This window comes from Mobula birostris, chromosome 1 (assembly GCF_030028105.1).
Source record: "Mobula birostris isolate sMobBir1 chromosome 1, sMobBir1.hap1, whole genome shotgun sequence".
Lineage (NCBI taxonomy): Eukaryota > Metazoa > Chordata > Chondrichthyes > Myliobatiformes > Myliobatidae > Mobula > Mobula birostris.
The window spans coordinates 28,248,606-28,262,797 of record NC_092370.1 but is presented as its reverse complement, the minus strand read 5'-3'; the positions used below and the strand labels follow the sequence as shown (position 1 = coordinate 28,262,797).

The window sequence follows — 14,192 nt, the reverse complement described above, 5'->3', positions numbered from 1 at the left end:
CCTTCTGAAAATCCAAGTGAACAACATCCACTGAATTTTCTTTGTCCTATCCTGCCTGTTTCAAAGAATTCCAACAGATTTCTCAAGCATGATTTCCATTAGGAAACCATGCTGTCTTTTGCCTACTTAATCATATGCCTCCAAGTACACCAAAACATCATCCTTAATAATAGACTCTTATCATCTTCCCAACCATTGAAATCAGGCTAACTGGCTTATGATTTTATCTGCCTCCCTCCCTTCTTAAAGAGAGAAGTGACATTTGCAATTTTCCAGTCCTCTGGAATTATTCCAGAATCTAGTGATCGTGAAAGATCATTACTAATGTCTCCATAATCTTTTCATCCCAGCTACTGTTTGCAGGACTGTATATAAGTCCCATTTGGCTCTTTTTACACTTGCCATTTCCTAACTCTACCCACAAGGATTCTACATCTTCCAATCCAATATCACCAGTAGGAATTTGATTTCATTTTTTACCAACAGAGCCATCCCATCCCCTCTGTCACTACCTGCCTGTCCTTTTGATACAATCTGTATCTTTGGATGTTAAGCTCCCAACTGTAATCTTCTTCCAGCCAGGACTCAGTAATGCCTATATCATACCTGCCAATCTCTAACTGTGCTACAAGATCATCTACTTTACTCTGCATACTGTGTGCATTCAAATGCAAAACCTTAAATCCTATATTCATCAGATTTTTTGATCTTGCCCCCAAGTTATGCTTTAACATCCCACTGACTGCAATTTTGCATCTGCCTGTCCTTCCTCAGTCTCACTACACACTGCCTCCACTTGTATACCAACTTCCCAGTACCTCAGCCCCCCCCCCCCGGGTTCCCATCACTCTGCCAAATCAGTTTAAAACCTCCCGAAAAGCTCTAGCAAACCTGCCCGTAAGAATATTGCTCCCGCTGCTGGATGTAACCTGTCGTTTCTGTAAAGGTCATACTTTACCAAGAGATCCCAATGATCCAAAAATCTGAAACACTGCCCCCTGCACCAATTGCTCAGAAACGCATTGATCTACCGCCTCATCTATTTTTACCCTCACTGGCGCGCAGCACAGGCAGCAATCCAGAAATTACCACCCTCGAGGTCCAGCTTTTCAGCCTTGTGCCCAACTCCCCATATTCTCTCTTCAGGACCTCGTCCCTTTACCAATGCCGTTGGTACCGATATGTACCTCCTCCCCCTTGAGAAAGCTGTGGACCCGATCCGCGCCATCTCTGACCCTGGCACCTGGGAGGCAACATACCATCCGGGCGTTTCTTTTCTTTCACGTCCACACAATCTCCTGCCTGCTCATCTATGAAATCCCCCATCACTACAGCACTCCTCTCCTTCTCCCTTCCCTTTTGAGCCACACAGCCAGACTCAGGGAGGCTTTCCCCACCCACCCCAACAGTACCCAAAACGGTACTACTGATAATTGACGGGAACGGCCACAGGGACACCCTGCGCTGGCTGTCCATTCGCGAGGGGCAATCAAATAGGAGAGGTGCTAATTTGCTAAACTCTTCACTAAAGTGAAATATCCTCTCTTAATCGCGCGTCGTGCAACGGTTTCGTTCATTTTATACCACACGATCTCTTCCTTCTGAGGTAACCATTCTTTATTCGTCCAACAAAGTGTAAGAGATTCCACGCGGCCGGTCGCATTAGGAAAAGAGAACGATGAGGAAAGCGAGCGAGCCAGTGTAATAAAAGAAAAACGCATTCGGCGTACTGAAAAATAGCAAGGGAGAGCAAATGAAAAGTAGAATTCTGCCCCCAACCCGCAGGAGCTGTAGCAGCTCTCGAATGATAATGAGTTGCATTGTATGAGAGCCGAGGAGAACCCCAGTGTCTGGAAGAGTGGTTGAATCCCACTTGATGTCATGCAGCTAACCAGTTTGCAGCTGCCCACAGCCCCGCTTCCCTGGATTACCAAACACGGCGAAGAGATGCAATAGCAGAGCCCGACAGCAGCTGACTTTCAGGTCAACAAAATATCCGGAATGGTTTAATCCACATGCGTATTTAACCTTTTTCAAAGAGGGGTGAGTGAGTTTATAATTTTAAACAACATTTTTTTGTCTTTCGGGAATTGAATGCAGATACTTTTAAGCGGCAATTTTAACGAAGCAAGAATTCAGTGCGTTCGCATTACATTTTGTCATTATTTCCTGTTTTTTTGTAAAGGACATCGTTGGTGCTATAGGAATTTGGGGCGAATTTAAAGGCGTGGTTTTGCAGCAGAACATCTGGTGAGCAGGCTATTGTTTCATAGCACAAAGAGTGTCGGGGAACTGGTTTGAGATAACGCATTTTAGAATTTAGAACAGAAAGGCTTCTTTGCCATGGGAAGCTTAGTGTGTCACAAGCTTTCAGTGTCTCTGTCGAATGCATTTACTTTTTTTGTAATGTCAGCTCTGTGCGTATGTGAACGCACCACACGATGGGTAACCTACATTTTGATGTTGCCATATTTTCTCCCTTTTCAACTACACAAAGCTGGGTGTTTAGCCAAATAAGCTGGGCATAAAACCCTGTAAGACTTTCAGTTACAATTTATACCATGTGTTATTTCTGGGAGCTAGTATAACACGAATAAATGTAACATCGCTTCCAACCGTTAATTGTCCAATTGGTAAGATTTGCCCTGCCTCATATGAGGTTTTCAATATTTCAAAATGTGTGCAAAAATGGTGAAAATAAATTGTTAGCAGGAATCATAGCATAAACTATCAATAAAAATGTTTTATTGCAACAATAGTTGCTACTGTAAATTGGATTGTTCTGAAAATAACTAGTGATCTAATGGATTTCTAGAACTTGTGACAGAATGTTTGGTTTGCTGTGCTGCAGGGTTAAGCTTACGCAAATGTTTAGCCAGTTTGCTGTTTATCTAACTATTTTCTGTCAGTGTGACTCCATGGTCAGCTGAGTTCTCAACAGTTTCTACAAGATTATGACGAGGCAGAATAGTAAAAGATCTTGGCTGACATTCTGAATGAAATGAGTATTATTTCTAGAACAGAGGGTCATGTGCAGTCTGTGGCCACTTTATTAGGTACACCTGTACACCTGCTCATTAATGCACATATCTTATCAGCTAATCATGTGGCAGTAACTCAATGCATAAAAGCATGCAGACATGGTCAAGATATTCACTTGTTGTTCAGACCAAACATAAGAATGTGATCTAAGTGACTTAGATTGTGGAATGGTTGTTGGTGCCAGATGGGGTGGATTTAGTATCTCAGAAACTGTTGATCTCTTGGGAGTTTCATTCTCAACAGTCTCCAGTAGGGGTTCCCAACAGGGGTCTACAGACCCTTTGCTTAATGGTATTGGTCAATGGAATACGAAAAAGGTTGGGAACCCCTTCCCTAGAGTTAACAGAGAATGGTGCGAGAAACAAAATACACCCAGTGAGTGGCATTCTGTGGATGAAAGTGCCTTGTTAATGAGAGAAGTCGGAGGAGAATGGCCAGACTGGTCCAACCTGACAGGAAGGCGACAGTAACTCAGACGACCACACGTTATAGCAGTAGTGTGCAGAAGAGCATCTCTGAATGCACATGTGGAAACTTGCAATGGATGGGCTACAGCTGCAGGTGACCACACTGGGTTCCACTCCTCTACCTAATAGGTGCCACTCACCTATTCAAACAGGGAAACCCTTGATTTGTAACAAAATATGAACTCAAAAGAAGCAGAGTGTTTTCTATGTGTGAGGATGCTGGATTAGCAAATGAGCCTCACCATTTGTAAAGAAATGGGATGTGAGTCGAGCAATAAAAAGTGCAAATGAACCCATATGTAAACCATTCAGTCTCTCAGCCCTCCTCAGCCATTCAGGAGGATAAGGCCATAAGACCATGGGAGCAGAATTAGGCCATTCAGCCCATTGGGTCTGCTCTGCTATTCCGTCATGGCAGATTTATTATCCCTATCAACCCCATTCTTCTGCGTGTAGCTCAATTCTGTCTCACTGCCTCAGTTTTGTTTAGGTTAGATCCTAAGGATTTCATAACAGTGAATCTCCACCTCGAGTCTTGCTAGCTCCACTTGACCCAGCATCCACATCTTTAAGATCGGTGAATTCCATATATCTGTGACACCTTATATGGAATGCTGCTTCCTGAAACCAATCCTATATTTATGTCCTCTTGTTTATTATTTTCCTTTAGTTCATATTCTTCAGATAAAATCATCCCTTAGTCTTTACTAATCTTGAGCAAATACAACCCAGTCTTTCACAATTGGGTTGTTATAATTTAACTGTTTCGATAGCTTTATTTGACAGTGGTGAGTCTTAACCAGGAAAAATATTTTTTTTTGGACATTGAGTTTTTAGTCATGGAGCCAAGGGGAAATATTGTAATTTAAGAAATCACTTCCAGGGCGCCTAGGGCGACTCGTGCAGCAGCAGCAAAAATGGATGAATATTGCACATTCTTAGGAGCGAATTTAATCAGTGTAATTAGCTGCCATTACTGTAATTTACTTGCATTTTTCAAAGTACAAGAAGGTAATTTTCAATAACAAAAATAGTGCCATGATTGTCATACAGGCAAGTGCCTCCTGGGAAATGCTCGCAACCTGATACCTGAACAGTTGATCTGTTTTTGCTGAATCAGACTGAGGGAGGAATGTTGGCCAGGACAAGATGGGAAATCCCCTTTTGAATAGTGATAAGTGATCATGATGTTTGCCTGAACCATTAGAAAAATAAATCTAGGCTGCAATTTGACACCTCATCCAAAAGATGGTTGAAGGACATTTAGGGCTCAAGAACTTAATGTTAAATTGACTCTTGCAGCTGGTTTGGCAGTTGAAGGCACTGTGAAAGTGAAAAGTTGTTGCCTTGCAGAAAGGTCTATTCCAGAATCCCAGCTTTTTCATTGATACGAATTGAGTATATTGCCACTCCTGTTATGCCTGGTATCAATTATTTTACAGGAAGCATGAGAAGTATTTCAAATATAACATATTTGTTGCTGAAACCGAGCTATAAGAAGCTCAATACATGATAAAGCTTAAAAGGTGGAAAGGTTTGCCACTGTTACAAGTGTTCTTTGTATCGCAGGTTTTCGCCATCTGTATTTTTTGATTCTGAGTTTAAGTGAAAATCTATACCATATATTTCAGCTAATAGCAGATCCTGGGGGTGTGTGAGGAAACTGAAGCACTCGGAGGAAGCCCCTGGGTTCATGGAGATAAATGTGCAGGCTTCAGTCAGACAGCAGTTGAGGTCAGGATTAAAAGGTCTTAGCTTCCTGAAGTTGTGAAGCACTGTTGCTCCAAGACGCTAGGTTGCCAGTTAGAACAAGGATAGTGCATCTAATCCCCACAGACCATCCCCGATGCTCAACAGATTAGCTTTGATGCCGCTAACAAGACCCTGCTATCAGACAGATCTCAAATTTGCACCAGTACCCTAAATATAGAACATAGAACATAGAATAGTACAGCACAGTACAGGCCCTTCGGCCCACAATGTTGTGCCGACTCTCAAACCCTGCCTCCCATATAAGCCCCCACCTTAGATTCCTCCATATACCTGTCTTAGTAGTCTCTTAAACTTCACTAGTGTATCTGCCTCCACCACTGACTCAGGCAGTGCATTCCACGCACGAACCACTCTCTGAGTAAAAAACCTTCCTCTAATATCCCCCTTGAACTTCCCACCCCTTACCTTAAAGCCATGTCCTCTTGTATTGAGCAGTGGTGCCCTGGGGAAGAGGCGCTGGCTATCCACTCTATCTATTCCTCTTATTATCTTATACACCTCTATCATGTCTCCTCTCATCCTCATTCTCTCCAAAGAGTAAAGCCCTAGCTCCCTTAATCTCTGATCATAATGCATACTTTCTAAACCAGGCAGCATCCTGGTAAATCTCCTCTGTACCCTTTCCAATGCTTCCACATCCTACAATCCCAAGCCCAACTTCCCCACCCTGCTGACGTACAAATCCTTACCGCTGCCCCCAACTCACCACCCATCTTTGAAAGGCAAAACAACTGTCCTCTCCTCCACCAGAATAATTTCACCATACAAAGCTGCAATCAACCTGTACAGCATCTTCTTCTCGCCCACTACAGTGCTTCACATGATGTTGCAATATATCCAATTATAACCTAACACAGGTTATTTTAATCCGGTGCGACTCAATAGTAATGGCATATAGATTAATGTGTGTAAATTTGGGCATCTACCTTATTTGGCATTGATCTAAGAATAATGTTGCATCTCTAAAGATTTGTTTAGCTGCTGGTGTGCATTGATCAATTGGGGAAAGGAAATCACTTTGTTCACGTGTGGTTTCTCTTCTCCACCAATCCACAACAGAACTTCCTTGTGGATGAAGATAAACATGAAGTCCCCTCCTCTGCTAGCTCCAGCATTGCAGAGCTGGTAGAGGATGCCATGTTGGAGTCAGAGAGGTGATGAATGTTACTGAGGGTCTCCTGGTTTGTAGTAGTAATGGTGATGAGAGGTGGGGCAGCTCAGGGTTCAGTCACTGGGGACAGCACATGAGCCTAAGGTTCTGGGCAGCACGGTAACTTAGCGGTTAGTGCAGTACCTTACAGCGCGCAAGCAATAAAATTGGGTTTTGAACCCACTGTTGTCTTTTAGGAATTTGTATGTTCTCCCTGTGACTGTGTTGTTTCCTTCGGGTACTCCATTTTCCTCCTACATTACAAAAATGTATGGGTCAGGGTTTTAGTGAGTTATGGGCATGCTAAGTTGGCACCAGAAGCGTGGCAGCACTTGCAGTTTGCCGGAAACAATCGACGATGATTTGATGCAACCAGCACATTTTACTGTATGTTTTGATGTTTCAATGTACATGTAACAAATAAAGCTAATCTTTACCTTCTCAACTTTAGATTGGAGCAATTTTGGGGAAGTAATCAGTTAGAGGCTTGGCAAGGGCATGAATTGATAAATAACTGCAGTGAGATGAAACTGTAACCTTAAAAGGTATCTCCCAACAGGCGTATCGATGCTTTAGTCTAGTTTTCACAATCACAAACCAAGTCAGAGGGGATCATTTTAAATCACACAGAGGCACTGCTCGCTGATCTGATGAAATCTATTTCCATGTAAGTGGCAGTTACTTGAAAATAAGATTGAAAAGGAGACACAATATAGTTCCTTTTTATTCTATTGAAAGACAATAATGCAGATAAACTTAATAGCTTGAAAAAAATACAGATACAAGAGACTGTAAATGTTGGAAGCATAATAAACTGCTGGGGGAACTCAGCAGATCAGCTAGCAGCTATAGTGGCAAATGGATAATCAGCATTTTCGTTCAGAGACATTAGCTTGTCATACAAAATTAAGAAGTACGTGAATCCGCAGACAACAAACTTGAAGCTAAACGCCGGAAGAAATGCCTGTGAAACGTACATGACTACTAATAAAGTGTGACTTTGTTCAATAATAGTTGGGTAACTGGTTAAGAATAGATCAGAATATTTACAGGATAAAAAGTTTAAAAGTAACACTGACATTTATGTTCTTTAGCTTGACAGGAGATATCTGTGATGTACAGCTGATCAGAGATGAGCAGAATCAGTTATGTTTTCTCAAAAAATGTTTTTTGATGTTGCTACCTTCTTCAGGATATTGACAAAATTTCACAGAAGGCGACGATTCAGCAAGGGCAGGTATTGCCTGTTTGGCCAGCATCTACTCAGTTTTCCTAACAGGACATTGATCTGCATGTTAGCTTTGTTCTCTCTCAATCGATGCTGCCTGTCCTGTTTAATATTTCCAATGCTATCTTCTTTAGTTCAGATGGGCAGTGGTTGTGGACCTGGGATGATTTGTAGTTCAGTCCGGGGTGAAGATGGTGGACTTCCTGCCCTGTAAGACAACAGTGCACTGGAAAGATTCCTTCAATAGTCCAGTAATATCATCATCACCAACAAATATATAATTTTTTATTCCCAAATTCTTTAATTCATTTGATTTAAATTGCTAAGTTACTCTGGTAGGATTCAATGTCTTGACTCCAGAGTGGTAGACAGGGCTCTGGATCCCAATCCAGTAAGTTAATCATTGCACTGCCATACCAGTTTAGAAATGTTGTCGATAAATAATTTATGATTCTGTGCAATCTACATCTTTCACAAAAATTTAATATATAAAGTTTTTCTGATGTCCTGGTTGAAGTGGAGTTGTGACACTACAATTAAAGTTGTAATGCACATAAACACCAAATGCACTTATGCTTTTGATAATTACTCAGTGTGATTTGAATGAGTAATTGTTGGAACTGTGTGCAATAATGAATTCCTGAAATTAGTGAAAGAGCAAACAGCGATGTTCAGGGTGTCTAAAAATCATTTGAGTAGTCTGATGACAGAAAACTAACCTGCCTCTAACAATAGATTAGACAATAGATTAGCCTCTAACAATAATTGAGGAGGTGACCAGGCGTATAGATGAGGGTAGTGCAGTGGATGTGATCTATATGGATTTTAGTAAGGCATTTGACAAGGTTCCACATGATAGGCGTATTCAGAAAGTTAGAAGGCATGGGATCCAGGGAAGTTTGGCCAGGTGGATTCAGAATTGGCTTGCCTGCAGAAGGCAGAGGGTGGTGCTGGAGGAAGTACATTCAGATTGGAGGGTTGTGACTAGTGGTATCCCACAAGGATCTGTTCTGGGACCTCTACTTTTCGTGATTTTTATTAACGACCTGGACGTGGGGTTAGAAGGGTGGGTTGGCAAGTTTGCAGATGACACAAAGGTTGGTGGTGTTGTAGATAGTGTAGAGGATTGTCAAAGATTGCAGAGAGACATTGATAGGATGCAGAAGTGGGCTGAGAAGTGGCAGATGGAGTTCAACCCGGAGAAGTGTGAGGTGGTACACTTTGGAAGGACAAACTCCAAGGCAGAGTACAAAGTAAATGGCAGAATACTTGGTAGTGTGGAGGAGCAGAGGGATTTGGGGGTACATGTCCACAGATCCCTGAAAGTTGCCTCAGAGGTGGATAGGGTAGTTAAGAGAGCGTATGGGGTGTTAGCTTTCATAAGTCGAGGGATAGAGTTTAAAAGTCGCGATGTAATGGTGCAGCTCTATAAAACTCTGGTTAGGCCACACTTGGAGTACTGTGTCCAGTTCTGGTCGCCTCACTATAGGAAGGATGTGAAAGCATTGGAAAGGGTACAGAGGAGATTTACCAGGACGCTGCCTGGTTTAGAAAGTATGCATTATGATCAGAGATTAAGGGAGCTAGGGCTTTACTCTTTGGAGAGAAGGAGGATGAGAGGAGACATGATAGAGGTGTACAAGATAATAAGAGGAATAGATAGAGTGGATAGCCAGCGCCTCTTCCCCAGGGCACCACTGCTCAATACAAGAGGACATGGCTTTAAGGTAAGGGGTGGGAAGTTCAAGGGGGATATTAGAGGAAGGTTTTTTTACTCAGAGAGTGGTTGGTGCGTGGAATGCACTGCCTGAGTCAGTGGTGGAGGCAGATACACTAGTGAAGTTTAAGAGACTACTAGACAGGTATATGGAGGAATTTAAGTTGGGGGCTTATATGGGAGTCAGGATTTGAGGGTTGGCACAACATTGTGGGGCGAAGGGCCTGTACTGTGCTGTACTATTCTATGTTCTAATATGAAGTATGTACCGTATGTTTCCACAGCAATTATTAGCCTATGAAATGATAATAAGTTACAAACACTGAACTAGGTTTGTGCAAGTTAAAATGACTAATGGTCACACAGCACTGCAGCAGATAGAGCTGCAATGGCACAGCTCCAGACACGGGGGTTTGATTCTGACTTTGATTGCTGACTGTGTAGAACTTGCACATTCAGCCAGAGACATGTAAGTTTTTCCCGACTCCTCTGGATTCTTTCCATACTTTAAGTATGGCCACTGAGAGTAACTACTAGTGTGCGTGGGTGGGAGGGAATTGAGAAGGTTTATGGGTTGATGAGGGAGCACACATTTCAAGAATACTAATGGGTGAGTTGAACCAATGGGAATGTTCTGAGAGCCCGAATGAACTTGCTTTTCATATTAACATGCAAGATACCCATCTTGATTCTAACCACACTTGTTCCAGAATTAAAACTGCTGTAGATACTCCATTTACCAGTTCTGAAGAAAGGTCACGTCTGAAATGTTTGTACTATTTTTCTCTCTGTAGATATTGCTTGGCCTGTTGAGAATTTCCAGCTCTCTCTGTTTTAATCACATGTTTATACTTCAAGTGGTATACAGAACCAGAGAACCCAGCACCATTACAGGGGGGAAATACTTTTCTTAATAGACGTGTCAAGCACTTCAAAGATTTAAAAAAAACAATTGCATCTCTGGGGGCAATACTTGGCAAGAAATCCCTGACAGAGATCTTCTCATGAACAATTGAATAACAATCGTGAATCCAAACAGAATTAGGAACTATGCAGAAAGAGGATTAGTTGTTAATTCCTTTGAAAAATAAGAGTAATTCAGTGTTTCATAATTGAGATTTGTTTGGTTTTAGTGAAAATGGAAATTTAGCTTCTCATCACAGCCATCTTAATACTTCAAATAAATAGAAATCACATTCCTGACATGATTATTGTTTCCCTTTCAGGATATTCCTTTATTGTTACTTAAAGAGCATACATTTTTACTGAATAAATCCGGCAAATATTTTGTGTATGCCAACTACCTACTTCAGGAATTTAAAACTATTGATCTATTCCTTTCTTAAAAAGTGTAAAATTGTTATTGTTTCCCTAGACCCTAGACGTCCTTCACAAGATTATTTGAAATAAAGAGGATTTTAACCCAAGTTTGTTATATTTACTGCTGCTTTAAGCACTTCAAACTAAAGCCATTAATTGTACAGCATAAAAAATGAAATACTCTACAAAAATAAAAACTCCCATTAGAATTTTACTATATTAGAATCATGTAAAATTGCTTGTGGTTTTTATGTATACATATTAAACAAATTTTAAGTAATTCATTCTGTAGTAATTGCCAAGTACTTTTAGTGCATTATAGTTTTGGTATTCCTGTGTCCATATTTAGTGGAAATGTTAAATTAATATTAAATAACTTGTAAACTGTATCATAACAGAAATAGGTATTAAATATTCATCCATCAATAAGCAGCAGTTTTTGACTCTTAAGATGAAGGCATCATTGTTTAGTGCCAGGTCAATATACTATAGGGTTCTTTTTGTAGAATGAATACAATTAGCGTCCTTCCCTCTTCTGTCAATGGTCTGGTTAGCAGAGGCTACCTATATGATAAGGAAGACCAAAATTTCCTGCAGGAGATGTTGTAAGGAATACCACAGTTCCACAAAGCAAACTGTTACGAGACAGAGTGATATTAAAGAACAATAAAGCAGTGAGAATGTTGTACATATTGTGAGCTAGATGTCAAGAACCCAGAATGATCTTTGCTTCCAAAGTACCAGAGTTACAAGTGGCAGTGATTCAGGAAAAAGTATAGTGAGCAACTTGCAGACTCAATTGATTGGAAATAATAGCTATCAATAGGAACGTTCAGCAGCTAGAGAAGCAATTGCATGGGAATGTAATGAGAGCCTGAAGTATCTATAAATTAAATAGTGTTAATTAAAGTCTAGTAAATGGAATATCGAATGAAGATGATTGGCATAAGAATGTAAGTTGGCATGAGGAAAAGCTTTATACTGCAGTACGGAGTTGGGTCTGAAATGCACAGCCAGGGATAGTAGTAGAGGCAGATTTATACGTAGCATTAAAAATAAGCATCCAAAAGAAAATAATTCATACTGTTTAAGGGAAAAAGGCAAGGATGTGAGTGAAGCCGAATTGTTCTGGGGTTACCTGGAACTGGTACAGATTTGATAGTCTAATGGCCATCCTTGCTGGGGCAAGTTTGTTGCTCTGCATTGATATATTTATTGAGGTACATTGCGGAGTAGGTCCTGTCAGTCCCTTGAGCAATGCTGCCCAGCAATCCCCCGATTTAATCCCAGCCTAGTTACGGGAACAATTTACAATGATCCATTAACCTACCAACTGGTATGTCTTTGGACTGTGGGAGGATACCGGAGCATGCTATAAAACCCACACAGTCACGGGGAGAAGGTGCAAACTCTTGTACCCTGGTTGCCTATGCTGTAAGGCATTGTGCTAACCACTACACTACTGTGCAGAGAACTCAAAAGCCCAAGGATTTCTGGCAGCAGTGAGCTTTCTACATGCGTATCAGCAAAGACACGTGGCCAAGTGGTTAAGGCGTCAGTCTAGTGATCTGATGGTAGCTAGTTCAAGCCTCAGCTGATTTGAGCAAGGCACTTAACCACACATTGCTCTGCGACGACACCGGTGCCAAGCTGTATCAGCCCTAGTGCCCTTCCCTTGGACAACATCGGTGGCGTGGAGAGGGGAGACGTGCAAGCATGGGCAACTGCCGGTCTTCCATACAACCTTGCCCAGGCCTGCACCCTGGAAACCTTCCAAGGCGCAAATCCATGGTCCCACGAGACTAACGGATGCCTATAATCAGCGAAGACAACACCTGCTTTTATTAGATCATGTTGACTTCTTCAGTGAAGCTGGCTCCAACCTGGCCAGGAATCCTTATGACATGAAGGCCTTACGGATAATGCCATCACATCAGAAGATCAGAAAATAACGCTTCCTGTTTGTGTATTGAGGTGGGGGGGAAGAACAGTGTAAATACCATATTAAACAATGCTAGCATACTAATTCATATACATTCCTGTAGTCATGATAAATACTATCATACTACTGCACTGTGATCATATAGATAAGGGGACACCATCATCTGCGGGTTCTCCTTCAAGTCATGCACTACCCTAATTTGAGAAATATTCTGGCTGTCCTTCATTGTTGATGTTGCAATTGGTTTACTACTGTTGCATGTATCAAGCTTGTCTTGTATGCTGTTCCTACAGATGAAATCATTGCACAGTGCATGCAGGCGGAACAAGATAAAGCAACAACGTTGTGTAGCATAGCAGTTACCGTAATGCTTTACAGCCCAGCTGTAAGATCGGGGGTCGATTCTCACTGAGGAGTTTTGTATATTCTTCCTGTGACTGCATGAGTCTCCCCCCACATTACGAAGACGTACAAGTTATGGATATGCTATGTGGCACATCATGGACTATGTTGGTTGTCACATTCCACTGTATGTTTCAATGTACATGTTACGAATAGAGCAATTTCATGCAGAATGAAGTGCAAAAGTTACAGTGAGAGTGCAGATAAACAAAGTGCAAGATCATAACGAGGTAATTTGTAAGATGAAGAGACTGATAACAGCAGGATAGATACTGTTCTTGACCATAACATCCTTGGGCAGCACAGAAGTGTAGCAGATAGCGTGATGCTATTACAGCTCAGGGTGTCAGAGTACGATCCTCTGTCAGGAGTCTCTGTATCTCCTCCTGGTGGGATGTGTGGGGTCCAGATTCATCCCACTGTCCAAGGACATACCAGGTAGGTTAATTAGTCACTGTGGACTATCCCATGATTAGGTTAGGGTTAAATTGGGGTTGTCAGGGATTGCTGTTGCGACCAGTCTCTGCTGCGCTGTATTGCTAAATAAATACATAACACGGAGGTAGAAGCTGTGTTGAAAACCTCCGACAACAGCATGGGTAAGAGTCCTATTACTAGAAGGACTGCAGAGGTTCAGTAAAGGAATGAATCTACTTTGAAGTTTGAACTTTGATTCAGTGGCTAAAGTGAACATAGGTGCCTTAGAGGACAAGAGAGGGGAATTGATGTTGGGTGATGGAGAAATGGCAAAGGCTTTGAATGACCTTTGTGTAGGTCTCCATGGTCGAGGACATGTCGAACATGCCAAAGAGAGATGTTATGGGTGAGATGGGAGGTGATGGCCTCGATACAATAGCTATCACTGAAAAGGTCGTGTAGAGCAAACTTGTGGGCTTGAAGATAGGTAAGTCCCCTGATCCTGATGGAATGCATCCCGTGGTACTGAAAAAAATGGCATAAGCGATGGTAAAGGGTTTGGAGATAATTTACCAAAATTCCCTGGACTTTGGGCAGGTCCTGGTGGATTGGAAGACAGCGAATGTCACACCACTGTTCAAAAAGGGATGTAGGCAAAAGGCAGGTAACTAAAGACCAGTTAGTTTAACATCTGTGGTTGGGAAAATGTTTGAAGCTATCATTAAAGAAGAAAC

The 14,192-nt window shown here is 41.7% G+C and overlaps 1 protein-coding gene across 3 annotated transcripts in view; it reads left to right on the top strand.

Annotated features, from left to right (window-relative positions):
* Nucleotides 1-1,640: 1,640 nt before the first annotated feature.
* pkia (cAMP-dependent protein kinase inhibitor alpha) overlaps nucleotides 1,641-14,192 on the top strand; it is a 129,819-nt gene continuing 117,267 nt past the window's right edge. The window contains exons 1-2 of one of the 3 annotated variants that reach the window (XM_072252273.1): nucleotides 1,641-2,043; nucleotides 2,186-2,250. The gene's annotated coding sequence lies outside the window, so the exon portion shown is untranslated. The remainder of the gene's footprint in view (nucleotides 2,044-2,185; nucleotides 2,251-14,192) is intronic. The other 2 variants (XM_072252182.1, XM_072252367.1) reach the window with 2 other exon arrangements.